Genomic DNA, 14,765 nt, shown 5'->3' on the forward strand with positions numbered 1-14,765 from the left:
TTGGCGAGGATTGTAGCAACCAATGCTGTAGGCATTTGTTTTTCTTTTAGTCTGACAGGAGCATCCATCAAAAAATGTAATTTCATTTCTTTTCAGCTCTTGATAAAGTTGCTGACTAGTGCCAGTCCTCCCCCCTAGGATCAATAGCTGTTTATACAAATAACATTGGAAAGCACAATACACCCTTTTGCATTGCTGGAGGTGACTCTCTCCAAGGGCAGCTGCAGCTTACAGTGGCAGCCCTGTGGTAGGCTGTTTCAATTCAGTGTTGTGGATACACTTATATTAACCACATAAAGCTTGAAGAGTTGGACAAGTGTTTGTATAGGCCAACAGCAGAGGTTATTACATACGCTGACTCGATAATTGAGTGCAGTAATTGTTAACTCGTAACCCTTGTAGAATTACAGGACCTTTAGGTTGCAACCCACAATTTATTATGCTTTTACACAACGCACAGTACAGCCTGAGGAAATTAGATCTGTTGAAAGCTTAGCAACCTCAATCTCACTTAATGTTTTTTTTTTTTTTTTTTAATATATATTTGCTGTATGTCACACATTTCAGAATCATCAAACTTAATTACCCCTGGCATGTCAACATTTCGAGCTGCTTACAACTCACTTCCTGTTAGCGCTGCACTAAAGGCACAACAAACACCGGAAACAGTGCAAAAGGCACTTTTCTCCAAGACACCCTCTACCAAGGGAAAATACAATTTCTGCAACCCAACTTGTCAATGTCTCATCTTCTGCTCGGAATAAAGTCACCTTAATCCTTGCTCTTTGGAAGGTGCTATAATTAGCACCAATACGCAGCATGACACAAAACAGTTCTTGAAGAGACAAAACAGAACATTAAAGAACAAATGTTCTTAACAAGAGAGACAGAGAGAGGGAGGGAGAGGGAGAGAGAGACACAAAAGAATGTAAAAAAGGGGAGTGAAGGAAGACAGCAAGTAAAACAGTAAGGTGGTGGTGAAAACAACAAAAAGAGAAGATGAGCGGACCAAAGTCACCATACAGTCGCAAGTTACTATATGTGTTGTATTAGCTGCACTATCAAAGCTCCTCTACAATATAGCAGACCTGGTGTGTCTTTGAACAGAGGTGGAGTTGAACACACCTGAGAACAAGTCACAAGTGACAAGAAACCACTGAAGCGAGACCATGGCCTTGTCTATGTGCAGGATGGGATTTTTTTTTTTTTTTTTTACCTTCAAGCTAGTGAGTGGTGCAATACCTGACTTGACTATAATGTTTTAACTCTCTTTCAGTGTCTACTACTGATCTCTTCCAATGAGCTATGAATGCCTAATGACACATGTGTCCATTTATTCACCTAATCTTTTAGGATCGCAGGCTGTTGGACATCCCGCTGTTGGAATCCTCTACAGTGAAATACAGTCAAACTCTACACCGTGTTAAATCTAGCAGCTAGCTGACGGTAGGCTAACGTTACCCGCTGTCAAGTGTAATTATAACTAGCTTCACATGCAGCAATGTTTCTACTGCCTCTGACGTCTGGTTGTCAGAGATTGCTATTCGGTCCGGCAGATACCGGTCATTACACCATTGGTGCCGCATTTTCACCGGGTCTCAGCACCAGACCCTAAATTGACTAGATGTCCAAATCTGTTATTGACAATAGGAAATGGGTAGCCAAGCAGTCACAGTGAATGCTTTCTGATAGATCAATTCCTGTTTGCTGATTCAAATGCTTGGAAGTTGAGAAAAAAACAAGATAAATAACACAGAGAAACTTAACATTGATTATTTATTATTCATTTATCAAGAAACTATGCCTCTGTTTTACATCATTGTGAATTAAATATGTTTGGGGTTTGGACTGTTGGTTAGAAGCAACAAGCAACTGGAAGAGCTCACCTTTTATTTAATATTTATTGGTAATGATTTATTGAATGATCACAGTCTCTAGTTTCAGGCCGAGCGATGTATATGGTACGTTCATTTGCTCATACGGACTGTAATAAAATATTTTTTAAAAATCCACGACTAATGCAAAATTCAAAAAAGGGATTTTTAGCGCTTAATTTTTTAAGGGTTACTATTCAGCATAGTGGTTTGGCATTCTTCTACTAAACCTCCCACACATTTTCTCTGAAATGTTTTCCAGTTCATCTGATAGAAAACAATTCAACTTGCATGAGAACTCTATGCCCTCTCCCACCTTTACCACAACACCACCTCCTCCTTTCTCATTTTCACAACTCAAGCACACCAGCCGGCTGCTGAGACACAACCCTGGGGTTTACGGCTCTCCACTCAATATTTCCTCATCAGAAAGAAGTGGCAGGCCAACAGGAGAGAGGGGAAAGTGCAACAACAGGCAGGCAGATATTAATGACCGGCTGGTTGCTGTAGGCCATATCTAAACGTTGAGCCTAAGACCTCAGTTATACAGCGGTTCACATAAGAAGCTAAGTATATTTGTCCACTACCTGACTCCTGCACCGCTGCAGTACTCCAGTAGGAAATGTGATTAATTAAGCATCGATTGAGTAGTGATTCTTTGCACCTTCGCAAAGTCACAAAGCACAACTTGACGGATAGGAATTGGCATGCAATGCACTTCTAAAATACTAGAGACTCTCGGCTGTCTCAATAGACCGTAAGGGTGTAGCAGTAGGTTGGAAAGAGAGGAGTGGTAGAAATAATTGTGCAAGGCAGACAATGCAGAGATGCAAAGAAAATTCATGATGAGAGAACACAGTACATAGCCTGTAAACACAGACTGACACAGTGCAAGAGGATGAAGAACACAACATGTACTCGCAGGAAAAAGCAATGCAGAAACAAAAGTACACGTTACCGGATATTAGACAGCTACACTGTGTTGCTATAACTGCTAATCAGTTCACCTGACAAGTAAGCCAGCAAACTGAAATTTTTTTTTAACAAGGGTCTTTCAGCGAGAACTCGACTTGTATGCACCGCCGCAAAGATGTAGCGGGTACAGCATTCATAAAACATTAAGGCAGCTTTTATTTATTTAATAATTGAACACGTTTCTTTTCACAAGAAAGAGATATGAAGCCATGAGGAATGTATGGAGTAGTTCTAAGCTTTGCTGAGGACTATAAAAGAAAGCACTGGAACAGAACAGATGGGAACGATGGCTAAAACTGCATTGGCACGTCTAGAGAATTTAGTCAGCTACTGTCACAAACTGACTTTGTTTTCTTGCGCGGCTCTTTCGATTCTTTTCAACATCCCAAAACCGAAGTACTGTGGTCTATATGGTACGGAATATGCATTGCTAAATTGGACCTCCCTTTAACCCAGATTTTCAAATTTAAATTTTATACCAGCACCAGTTATTTTGTCCCAAAAAACATTCTTGTGTATGCTTTATTCTAATATCATAGATAATGTCTAAATTAGCTATTTCATTTTTTTTTCTGCTAAAAAGAAAGTGCTGTACAAAAGTGCCTGAAGAAAAACGTGAACTATAACAATGAAGATGTAAGCACACAATTTACTGATATGACTCTACTGATATGAGGGTTGTCATTAACTTTGCTTTCCATCTCAACAACCACTGATAGCAGAAGTGACCTAATGTAACGCTTATGATAATTGTATGGGCTTCAGTGTGTGTGTGTGTGTGTGTGTGTGTGTGTGTGTGTGTGTGTGTGTGTGTGTGTGTGTGTGTGTGTGTGTGTGTGTGTGTGTGTGTGTGTGTGTGCAGTCCAGTCAGGGAGATGGCGGCCCATTTTCAGTAACTGATGAGAGTGGGAAAATAGAACGCTTGATTACCCCCGACACCGCCCGAACAACGCTCCTGCCAATGAAAGTTATTGGGCTTCTATACACGAGTGGTCAAATATAGAAGGACACAACTATGATCTAGTTTTGAAATCTTTGTCTTACCTCTGAAGCGATATATATATATATATATATATATATATATATATATATATATATATATGGCCAGGTATGGCCCTGTGAACGCCATCACACCGATCCCATGAGCGTCATCAAAACCTACATCATCATCAACATCTCCAATCATTATTGCCACTGTTAACCACAAATATTGTCACGGTCTACGTTGGCATCATTATACCAAGCTCTGAACACCAATATCCATTGGATATCCATTGGATATCATTCACCTTACTTCTCTGAACCACAGAGAAACATAAATCTTGCGACTACATTTTACTCTTCCTGTTTTACTATTCAAGCTAGTGTGCCAAACATACAGTGAAAGCCGTAGCAGCCCTGAACAAAACACTCCCTAGAGGAAACAGTACTGATGGTTTTTCTACTGGGTAATGAATAAAAAACACAGAGTGCTACAGCTGTCCCCCAGGCTAGTAAAAACCCTGTAAGAATCCCTGCATCCCCCCGCTGCCATCTCAGATTTGAAAATAAGACGTGGGAGTTAGCGCATGCATTTTATAACTAACAACACTTGTCCAAGTCTGCAGCCATTACAATGCATCAACCAAATGAAATCCAATATAAATGTAAACATTGCCTTTGTTCTCTGATGTGTAAAGGCTCCTGCCAAATACAAGTCAACAAACAATATGCAAACACAGATATACAGTGCAGCCTCCTGACCTGCAGGAAACACATGAGCACTTATAACACAAACCATACAGACAGACAGACAGACACACACACACACACACACACACAAACATGAAAAAGAACCATTACACCTCTGTTTTCTGAGTTACTGAGGAATAGGTTGGACTATATTTTTTGGGCCTTAAGCTCTTCCTGCCGCCTGCTCTTTGATACCAAAATGTAATTACCTTTTGAAGCTCTGCCTCCCCTTTTTACTGAAGGATGTGAGAGAAACAGACTCAAATGTGCGTTTCATGTGTTTTCTTTCTGTACTGACACTCCAATTACCAAGAAACTTTGTAGAAAACCTCAAACACCTTAGCTCTAATTCTCGTTCCTTTTCGCTGCTTTCCATGCAAACACTTTGATATCTAATATCTTTCTTAAACTTACGATGTGACTCAAACTCCATTAATGTGATAACACTTTAGTATCAGAAAAGAGCCAGATTTCTGCAGTCCCCCCCCCAGAGCCTGTAGCACAGGAGTGGCGCTACAGAGGTAAAGTCACAAAGAAATCTCTGCTTTAAATATTCAGTGAATTGATTGTACAAGGTATATTGTTTGCTGTCTTTTAACATGCTAATTGTGTTCTTTGGAAAAGTTGTGGTGAAAAACATCCCAACTTTTCAGATTATATACTCAAGCTATAGCAAAGATTTTTTTTTGTGTCTCTGTCCCAACCGGCAGCCGCAGATGGCCGGCCACCAAGAGTTAGGGTCTGTCCGAGGTTTCTGCCTGTAAAAAGAAGTTTTTCCTTGCCTCTTTCCTTGGAGGGGGATTGTTGGGTCTTTGTAAATTATAGAGTGTGGTCTGGACCTACTCTATCTGTAAAGTGTCCTGAGAGAACTCCTGTTGTGGTTTGACACTATAATAAATAAAATGGAACTCTACATTGGTGAAAGTAATTGCACTCAGCAGTTGTGGGTGAGTCCCTCCTTCATGCACCATAGGATGATCTGCTTGCCGAGGTTGTTAAACTGGCTCTGTGTGAATAATTTATGCAAACTGGGTTTTATATCCACTAACAAGACAACCATATTCAAATTGCTGAGTAAATATCAGGAGTTCTTACCTCTCCATTAAAAAAAAAAAAAAAAAGGAAGCTGTTCCGCATAAAGATCAGCATCTTGCAGCCTGGAGGTCTTTCCACTAAATGTAGGCAGTGCTAATAGTTATTCTTCTTTAATTGCACTGCTTATCACACTGCTTCTTATTTACAGAAGTTTACCAAAAGACCTCAATGATTGTTTTTCCTGGATGGAAAGCAGAAGCAGTGAAGCCAATCCTTGGAAGACTTGTGTATTTATCACCTCCTCCAAAGGAAGTATGTTTTTGGTTCGGCTCGTTTGTCCGCAGGATTACTGGGAAAAACAACTCGCCCACTTTTCATGACAATTGGTGGAAGTGTGTAGCATGAACAAAGGAAGAATTACAGAGTTACATTTTGGAGTGGATCCCTTCACTTTTGTTAACAACGCAACATAGGGCATGGGCTTGGCAAAGGTCTGTGCTCTCCGAGAGCCCTTCTAGTTTTCTAATCTTTTTATGCATAGATATACAGGCATTAGTTTAAAAAAAATAATAATAAAAAAAAATAATAATAATCACATATGGTTGCAGATGTAGCATCATCTTGAGGCCATAAAGCTATGCAAATCTACAAGACATGCCACATATGCTAGCAGTGTGGCTCTAAGGATGGCAATGCTGGCTTTAATGATCCCCTCACATTTCATCTCTACAACCCTGATCATTTTTTTGTTATTTTGTGAAATTGCCTCAACAACTATTGGATGGAGGGCTAGGAAATTTTGTAAAGACATTGGTGTTTCTGATTATCAGGACGGATTGATTTTTTTTTTATGATTACCTGCAAAACCAGGACATTCTCCTCAGTCTCAGTTGTACTTTTTGTTTTGTGCTAATTAGCAACATATTAACATGCCAACACTGTAAACTAAGATGGTGACCCCTGATAAACATTATACCTGCTAAACATCAGTAGGATTAGCTTTGTCATCGTGAGCATGTTAGCATGCCGACATTAGCATCAAGCTCCTAATACGGCTGTGCCCAAGAACAGCCTCACAGAGCTGTGAGCATGGCTAGAGAAATTTAGACAATATCATATTTCCTGCTTTTCAAAAAAAGTAGTGGAAAAGTAGTTTTAAATTGCAACACTAAGATGTAGTTCAACTCTTGAGTTAAAGCAGAGAGTAAATAATTCAATCAAATGCTAGTGGTATTGGGATAACATCTGCACTGGTTCAAAGGTGTGACCAATGTGGGCGACTGAATTTATTTAAAAGTAAGTTTCATGCAGATACATATCAGAGTCAGTGATGTAGACGGAAGAGTGGGTGATCATGATGATGAAAGGCCACAACACTCCCACAGTCAAGGGGATAACAAGACAGCTTTCAGACAGGCATGCACATAACGCCAAAACCACAACTTTATAAAGTGATATAAACTTTGTGATAGAGCCCGACCGATAAAGGATTTTTAAGGCCGATACCGATACGAATATTTTGTTATTTAAAAATCCAATATGCCTATATGTGTTTTTGTTTTTTTTCATCCAGAAAAGTGTTCCTAAAACGGATTTCCTTAGTTATTTGTAGTTATTTATGAGTTCTCACTAAAATAATATGATAATTTATTTTACTTCACAACAGAACAGAGGAACATGAAAATTTATTAAAGTTCTGATAAAGAAAATGTATAAAAATGCAAAATTAAGATATGAAGCTTAAAGTCCTTTGAACAAAAACACATTAACAAAAAAAATTATAAGTGTTGCCAACAGGGAAGTTGTAGGCTGGGGTGGACAAACTATGCAACGCCAAAGCTCATAACATGGTTGACCGTCCGTTTTTATGTTTTAAATATTTATTTATCAGAATAGTTTATTTGTCATTATAAATGATTCTGATAAATGATTCCGATGACTGAATGAATGAATGAAAATATATAAATATATAAATATATATATATATATTTTTTTTTTTTCTTTTTTTTTTTTATCAGCCATTATAAATGCCAATACCGAAAAATGCCTAATATCGGCCCGCCAATATATCGGTCGGGCTCGAGTTTGTGATGTTTACGGTCTACGCAGTGTTTGATCCTCTAGGATTAAAGCAATATGCAACTACAAAACACAATAATTGGTTTGACATTTAAGCTTTTATTTTTAAGTTTTTTGGTCTAATTTCTTAAGTTTTCTGATAGCGCTGACAGTTAATACATTGAAAAGAATATTTCAACATGCACAGCAACACAACAGGGATGAATCCGAAAATAATTTAAAGAAATACAAGCGCATTGAATTCCAGTTTAACCATGTAACAGATACACCGGGACATATCAGAATGAAATTAGATTCAATGGGTTGAAGATCAGAGGCCTTGTGTGCCTATGTGTACGTATGTTGTGTTTAAGGTATTGTACACCTTAATTTCCTTCTGGATAAATAAAGTACATCTACCTCTATCTACTATTAAGATGGGCTGTTGTTCCTGGCATTCGGTAAAGCATTTACAGAGAAAAGCAGTCAGCAAAATCCATGGTCTGTGTTTTATTGGGAACACTCAAGACTGATATGGACAGGATTACTGAAATATGAAATGAAAGCAGTATTTCCTCATCATAAAGTGTGTCTGCTGTGATCAGCATTTCATCAGAACATGAACATGAAGGTTATTTTGCGCAGGTTAGCCAAGAAGCCGGGCGGTTTTAGCATCCACTGGGTACCGGTAACTAGCAAAGATAAGCAGATTTGACCGACAGAGTTTTTGTTGAGTGCAAAATAATTACTGCAAGGCAGTGGTTTCCAAGACTGAACACTTCCTTGTTGTCGTAATTAATCACTTAAATAAACTCTGAGAGATTTGTTGGAGCAGAACTAATGGGTGCACAATGGGGTTATTAAATTTTCATTTCATTTTAAGACTTGGCATTTCCCCTATTCTGGTGAACTCTAATTACAGCATATTCTAATTCATCTACCAGAAAGGCAACAAAAGAACAGCCAACAGTTAATTATTTGATTGTTGCTACCCTGGCCTGCTTTCGTTTGAAGCCAGGAGTATTTAACTGGAGCGTAAGGTGAGTCTTCTATACAACACTCAGGTGTAATCTCCTGTTCTCATACCAAGTACTGATCATTGCTTTAATACCACTTGTACTACTCATAGTAATATAATAACTTATAAATTATAATACTCATTCTGTTTCTCACTCCAGACCATTGTAAGCAACTAAAAATAAATATACAAATAAAGAAGCAAACGCGTGCAGTGTTTTTGTCCCCTATTTTTCTAAGATTGACATCAGGTGTAGCTCATGCCTTTTAGTCTCATCTCCTGCTCCTTATATGTGAATATGTCACAACATATTCTTTAAAAAGGCTGACTGGGTTGCTTGTCTGTCAAATGGGAAATGAGTGTTTTTATGCTGACAAACTAACAAATGCGAGCATGTCAGCCAGTGCCTTATACATCACAGCAACAGTTGTTTTTCCTTTAGCTCAAACGGTTTGGAAGGATGATGCTAAAAACAACTCCGGAAATGCAGGCTAGCCTTATACCTGTAAGGAAGAAGACTTAATTAGAATTAGATCCGAGTAGTGGTTGACTTTATTATTATTTTTGCACACATACAATGTTTCTTTCTTTCTTTCTTTCTTTCTTTCTTTCTTTCTTCTGTGGTTGGATATATATTCTAGTCTGTTGACTATGTGTTGAGGATGTCAGAAACCTTGATGAAAGGGGTTGGTGATGTAATATAATGGATGCTGATGTTGTTGATTCTCATTGTTGATTATATTGTGTCAGTTTTGTAGGCCAATATGCACTTTTTCCTACCCTATGTTGGTTACTTTGATGCTGCTATTCATGCACCTTGTACCGGTGCTTTTTTGTCCTTGTGCTGCTACGGTTGTGTTCCAGTTGGAGTTTGTGTAGAACTTAAGTTTATATTTATGTGTCTTGTATGCGTTTATACTTGCTGCACACCTAATTGCCCTTTGGGGACACAAATAAAATTGAAGTGAATGTCATTATCAGGATTTAAAACATAATGGAAGACTATCGCCTCAAGTGTTCATACAAATTCAGCTCTACTACTGGCTACTGCTTGCGATGGACTTTATTTCAAAACTGCCAATGCAACGCAACTTAACGACTAAAAGTTATTTACAGAAAGTAATGAGTCCCCGTAATTTACAACAGGAATTTGGACAACCCCCTGAATTAAACAAGGGGAAAACAAAGGACATCAGTCTCTCAAATTAAACTCTTAAACGTTGAATGTTGGCATTAAAAAACATGTCCTTTTTTTGAAACTATGTAAAGTTAAACTATGAATATAGTCAGACACTATGAATATTACTGTATGTTTCTCATAATCATTCCTAAGATGTATTGAGGACGAAAATATCAGTAATAACGGTATAACGGTGAGTAGGGGAGTAACGGCACACCAAAGTCATGGTTTGGTGACTTCAGTGAAAAAAAAAAAAAAAAAGCATAAAGCCACATTTCTTTTGAACAGACAGCGCAAGTGTCAAAGTCAGACGCAATCCTCCTGATGGGGAGGCAGGAAGAAGCCTGGAAGAATGGCTGCCCGGGGCAGCATTTTGCCCACTGGCAACTTTGGTAAACTATTTTTATCATAACACACCATTCAAATATATATTCAAAATGTTGAAAAATTTATTTGAATATGAAAAATATTTGATTGGGGGGGAAAAAGCAGCACTACAATGGCGTCTTCCTCGCTATATTATATATTATATTATATAATATATTCAACCTTATTTCTGGCCAATCTTAACAGCCCTGTTGTGCATTAGGAGGAAGGTTTTGATAAGTTCCACCTTTTCTTTTTCCACTGGGGTCCCCCTACAGGTTGGAAGCGGAATTGTCCATTTATGTATTATTCAAACTACAGATCCCCTACCTGATCTGGCAAAGTAGCATAGAGGTAGAGAGCCACAACACAAATGCAGAAGTGCCGTTCAACCTGTTACGAGTTGATGAACCACTGAAACAGTTTTGGAAGTATTAATTGAAGTTACAAAAAGTTCTTTAGTAGAGTTGGGCGGTATCCAAATTTTGATACCGTCAAACCTCCTCCCTATTTTACCACAGTATACGGTATTACCGTGACTATTAAAAATGATGACGTAAGGCTCAGACGCCGTCACCAAACTGTTGGCTTGTGCCTCCACCATTCCGAAACTGAATACCAAACACTGATACTGAAACACCTCTCCCTTTTAGGTCGGAACCTGAACCAAACTGCAGAAGTCGTGTTCTTTTTCAAGTTTCTCTCTCTCTCTCTCTCTCTCTCTCTCTCACGTGATGACAACAACACAAGCATTTTTAGGAATTAAATAAATTATATTTAATCCTTTTTTTCTACATAAGTGCAATGCATTTTTTTTAATGACGGTATTGAAACTGATACCGTTGGTATACCATATTACCGCCCAACACTATTCTCTAGTGTTGTTTTAAACATTGAAAGCACCCGACATTTATCAACCGACCATCGGCGCATCTTGGTGATGCCATTGAAAGTGTGTTAGCATGTTACAATGTAGCATTACAACGGTTGAGCAATGCAACCACACCGCCCTCGTCCTGTCAACTCTCTTGTCTGTCGTAGCTGACTGGGAACCCGAAGGTGGGTCTTCCATTTTTCATAATGTTGGTTAAGATATTTTATTAACCCTAGCTAATTTCTTGAAAAGCAATCAATTATAAATCTGTGCATTATGTGTACTTTGTTGTAGTTAGGACATGGCATGAAAACATGATATCCTGCTTTTGCAGATATCTTTAAATTAAAAAAAAGTCAAATTAAATATATATTTGGAAACCTACCTGTGACTCTAGTGGGAATAGTAAATTTACGATCCTATGGTGCAGTTACTCACTATGACTTCTCTCACTTTATCTATTGCTCGAGCTAACAGAGAATTAGTTTTACAAGCCTCATCCTGTTCAATTTTATGATGCGAAATATAATTAAACCCTCATTCAGCAAGTTTTAAATGTCACGGGACGACTGATAGAACCAGAATATTAATGAACATAAATAAAAGTAAGAATCCACTATTCCGGTACAGAAGTGACTGAGCAACTACTTCAATTCCCCTGTTTTCCATTTCCACAAGGCTGCTGACAGAGAGCTTTGAGGAGTTACCCAAGCACACTTAATCCTCCTTTCTCCACAAGTTCATGTAACAACTGTAACCAATAAACAAGACTTCAAACAACAAGAATTAGTTGCTCCGTAGTGTAGGTGTAGAGAACAGAAATCTACAAAGCTGGTCTTTGCTCTCTGCGGTTGCTCAAATGGCAAGATGAAAACAACACCGCTCAAATTAAGACAAAGAGCTAACCTGCCAAGAGAGGAGCGCTGAGAACTTTGACACCGGTGTTTTTAAAAAAAGAACAGCTCGAGAAAAGCAGGCAGAGAGGTGTAGAGGGCTGGGAGTGAAATGCCTTCAGGACAGAGCCCTTACTCATCTGTGCAAAAGTAAGACAAAAAAGTACAGGAGTAGGAAACCTGGAGAATGGAGAGACGAGCTGAGGAGGGCATCTCGTGTTCTCCCACACCCATCAGCTAAGCAGTGGGAAGCGGGGTTGCGTGTGGTTAGTCCAGGGGGACTTACAAGCACGGGTCAGATCGATGTACGCCCTTAACGCAGATCAGAGCTTGACAACTCCCCTTGGCGTTGGCATTTCTGAGTGAACAGCAATTTCCCACCTCCACACGAGTGAACAACATCAAAAGTGATGCAACTCCAAAGCCTTGTTGTAAATGAGAATATGAAGACAGTAATTTAACCAAAGGTAAGAAACTCCTACTATATTTTGTGCTCTGGCTTTTTGACTGCTAAGACATAAAAGAAAAAGTAAAAATGCTCAGCAAACATTAAAAATATTCTATACTTAAAGGCAGAACAAGCAAGTATTCAAGCATAATACAAAAGTATTCCGTTTTAATCATCACTTCTGACCCACTAGAAGAGTGGGTTATAAGTGATGGGCTATGTATCTGCAGAGACCCTGTCCTCTGCCTGTATTTTCTCAGATCATAAACACATACACAAAAGGAAGCTAAAAAAATGGCAGAAAAAAAAAACTCAAACATAGCGAGGCACAAAGCTCATTCCAAAATGAGAGAGACTCTGGGATCGGCTTTCACAAGCTGGGGAGCATGGAAGGGAATGATGGGGGATGAAGACCAAGTGGTCAGGGGCACGGGCTTCTGGTGTCGTTGAGCCGGCAGACTGATCTCATGAAATGGCTTATGTACTGCCATTGTTGGAGTGTTATCAAGACGCATACTCAGTTTTTAGAGTGTTTATCAACGCCGTTTGGCCTCCATTGACTTCCATTACCTTGCAATTGTGTGTGACTTTACGCCATAGCGAGTAGTATGAAAGGGTGAAAAACCGTGGACCAGGGAGGTTGGTCGGGGTGGTGGATGGGTAAAACACAGGACTCATCCTTGAGACCGGGGATTTTGTCCCACGTGTTGTGTTTCCTTCGTGTCCTGCGTGTTACGTGTTCTAAAGTCAACCGTTGGTCTCTTCTTTTCCTAAACCCAACCGCGTGGCACATTTCCTAAAGTCAACCGTTGCTTTCTTATGGTAATGACACGCCAAGTGGTGTGTACGTTTATGTGCGCTGTATACAGCGTAGACATACATGCGGACAGGTCAAAATGCGTACAGATAAGACGCCATTTGGCTTAAGAAAGTCAGCGTGTATGTTTACGGGAAGTCATGATGTCACGTTGGAGCCGGAGAGGAGAGGCTAACTTTGAATGTTGGGTATGCGGTGACAAATCCTACTAATTCTAACATTATGGAGTTTTTTTTTGCTGATGTCCGTTGCACTTAAGTAAGTTGTTATCCACAAAGAATATGCAGTGCAGTAACAACACAAATAGCACTTATTTTAACAATATAACCAATCACATTTACTGTATATCACTCCAGTAAATGACAGTGAAATGGTGGTTGTCAGACAATAGCTAATATTATAATTTGTAGTGGTTTACTTCACTTTGAAGCCTTCACAGTATATTCTGTAAACTCAGTCCAAAAATGTGAAATGTGTTAATACAAAAAAACACCACACACAAGGAGAGGTGTTTTTTACATCTAAACTTCCAGGGCCACACCTATTCTTGGTATAAGAGACTGCAATGACTCATATATTGATGTTCTTCTCTTGTGACTAAAGGAAATCATTCACCCTGCAAACATTGGAACCTCCCACTGATGTCCTGATGTTGAGGTAAATGTGGTGAAATCAATAGAAGGTTTTCTGAAAATTGACCACTATCAATGCAATGACAAACACAGAACACGATGCCATCTGTCAGAAGCATTCAATCATGGAACGAGCCCCGAGCATAGTGACATTAATATTTTCTCAACCTGATGACATTCTAGTTTGCCGTGTCTCTTTCTATGAATGCAGGTTTCCCAACCCTAATGGATTTCATCTTGTGGAGGTTTGTGAATATGGAAAACATTATGATTTTCCATAACAACCGGCACAGACCATAACAGTATTTGTATTTTATTTTTCAGTCTGTGGTAGGTTTAGTAAAATATTCCAGAAACCCTGATGTATAGACATTGCTGGTGAGTAATTTCATGTCTATTTAGATTTAAGCCAGACATACCGGCATCATTTTGCTTTTACCGACCAATAAAGCTGATAACAAGTTTAACCTTTAGCCATACTTTTCCGAGTCACAATCTAGTATCTAGTGAGTGGTAGGGCTGACAACTTCTCAGCACTGTAAATATCTGCTAAACTTAAAAATAAATACAGGGCATGAAATGAATTGTTATGTGGATCGACAGAACATACTTGCCTGTCTATACGGTAAAGGTTGACAGAATCCAGTGCACGTTGTGAGGGGGAAAAAAAAAAAACATGCCAGGTGGTATTTTAGGCCCAATTACCAGTATGTTTGGGATAAGTGACCTTTCCAGGTTGTTGCACTGTCTGAATGTCCAGGTAGCAACTGCTACCAGCCATCAAAAACAGTTTATTGAAGTGTTTATTCTTAGCCTTTCCCCAAAGGTTAGGCTGAGCCCTCACACTCACTAAACATCAGCTTT

General features: G+C 39.0%; 1 protein-coding gene and 1 long non-coding RNA gene across 2 annotated transcripts in view; both read right to left on the bottom strand.

Annotated features, from left to right (window-relative positions):
• The window catches only part of LOC116704220 (netrin receptor UNC5D), a 202,641-nt gene that overhangs the window by 159,753 nt on the left and 28,123 nt on the right, over positions 1 to 14,765 (bottom strand). The gene's annotated exons all lie outside the window — the stretch shown is intronic.
• The window catches only part of LOC116704238 (uncharacterized), a 14,618-nt gene continuing 7,536 nt past the window's right edge, over positions 7,684 to 14,765 (bottom strand). Inside the window, exon 3 of the long non-coding RNA XR_004335628.1 lies at positions 7,684 to 7,693. This is a non-coding gene — a long non-coding RNA (uncharacterized LOC116704238). The remainder of the gene's footprint in view (positions 7,694 to 14,765) is intronic.

Source organism: Etheostoma spectabile, chromosome 16, assembly GCF_008692095.1.
Source record: "Etheostoma spectabile isolate EspeVRDwgs_2016 chromosome 16, UIUC_Espe_1.0, whole genome shotgun sequence".
NCBI classification, from domain to species: Eukaryota; Metazoa; Chordata; class Actinopteri; order Perciformes; family Percidae; genus Etheostoma; species Etheostoma spectabile.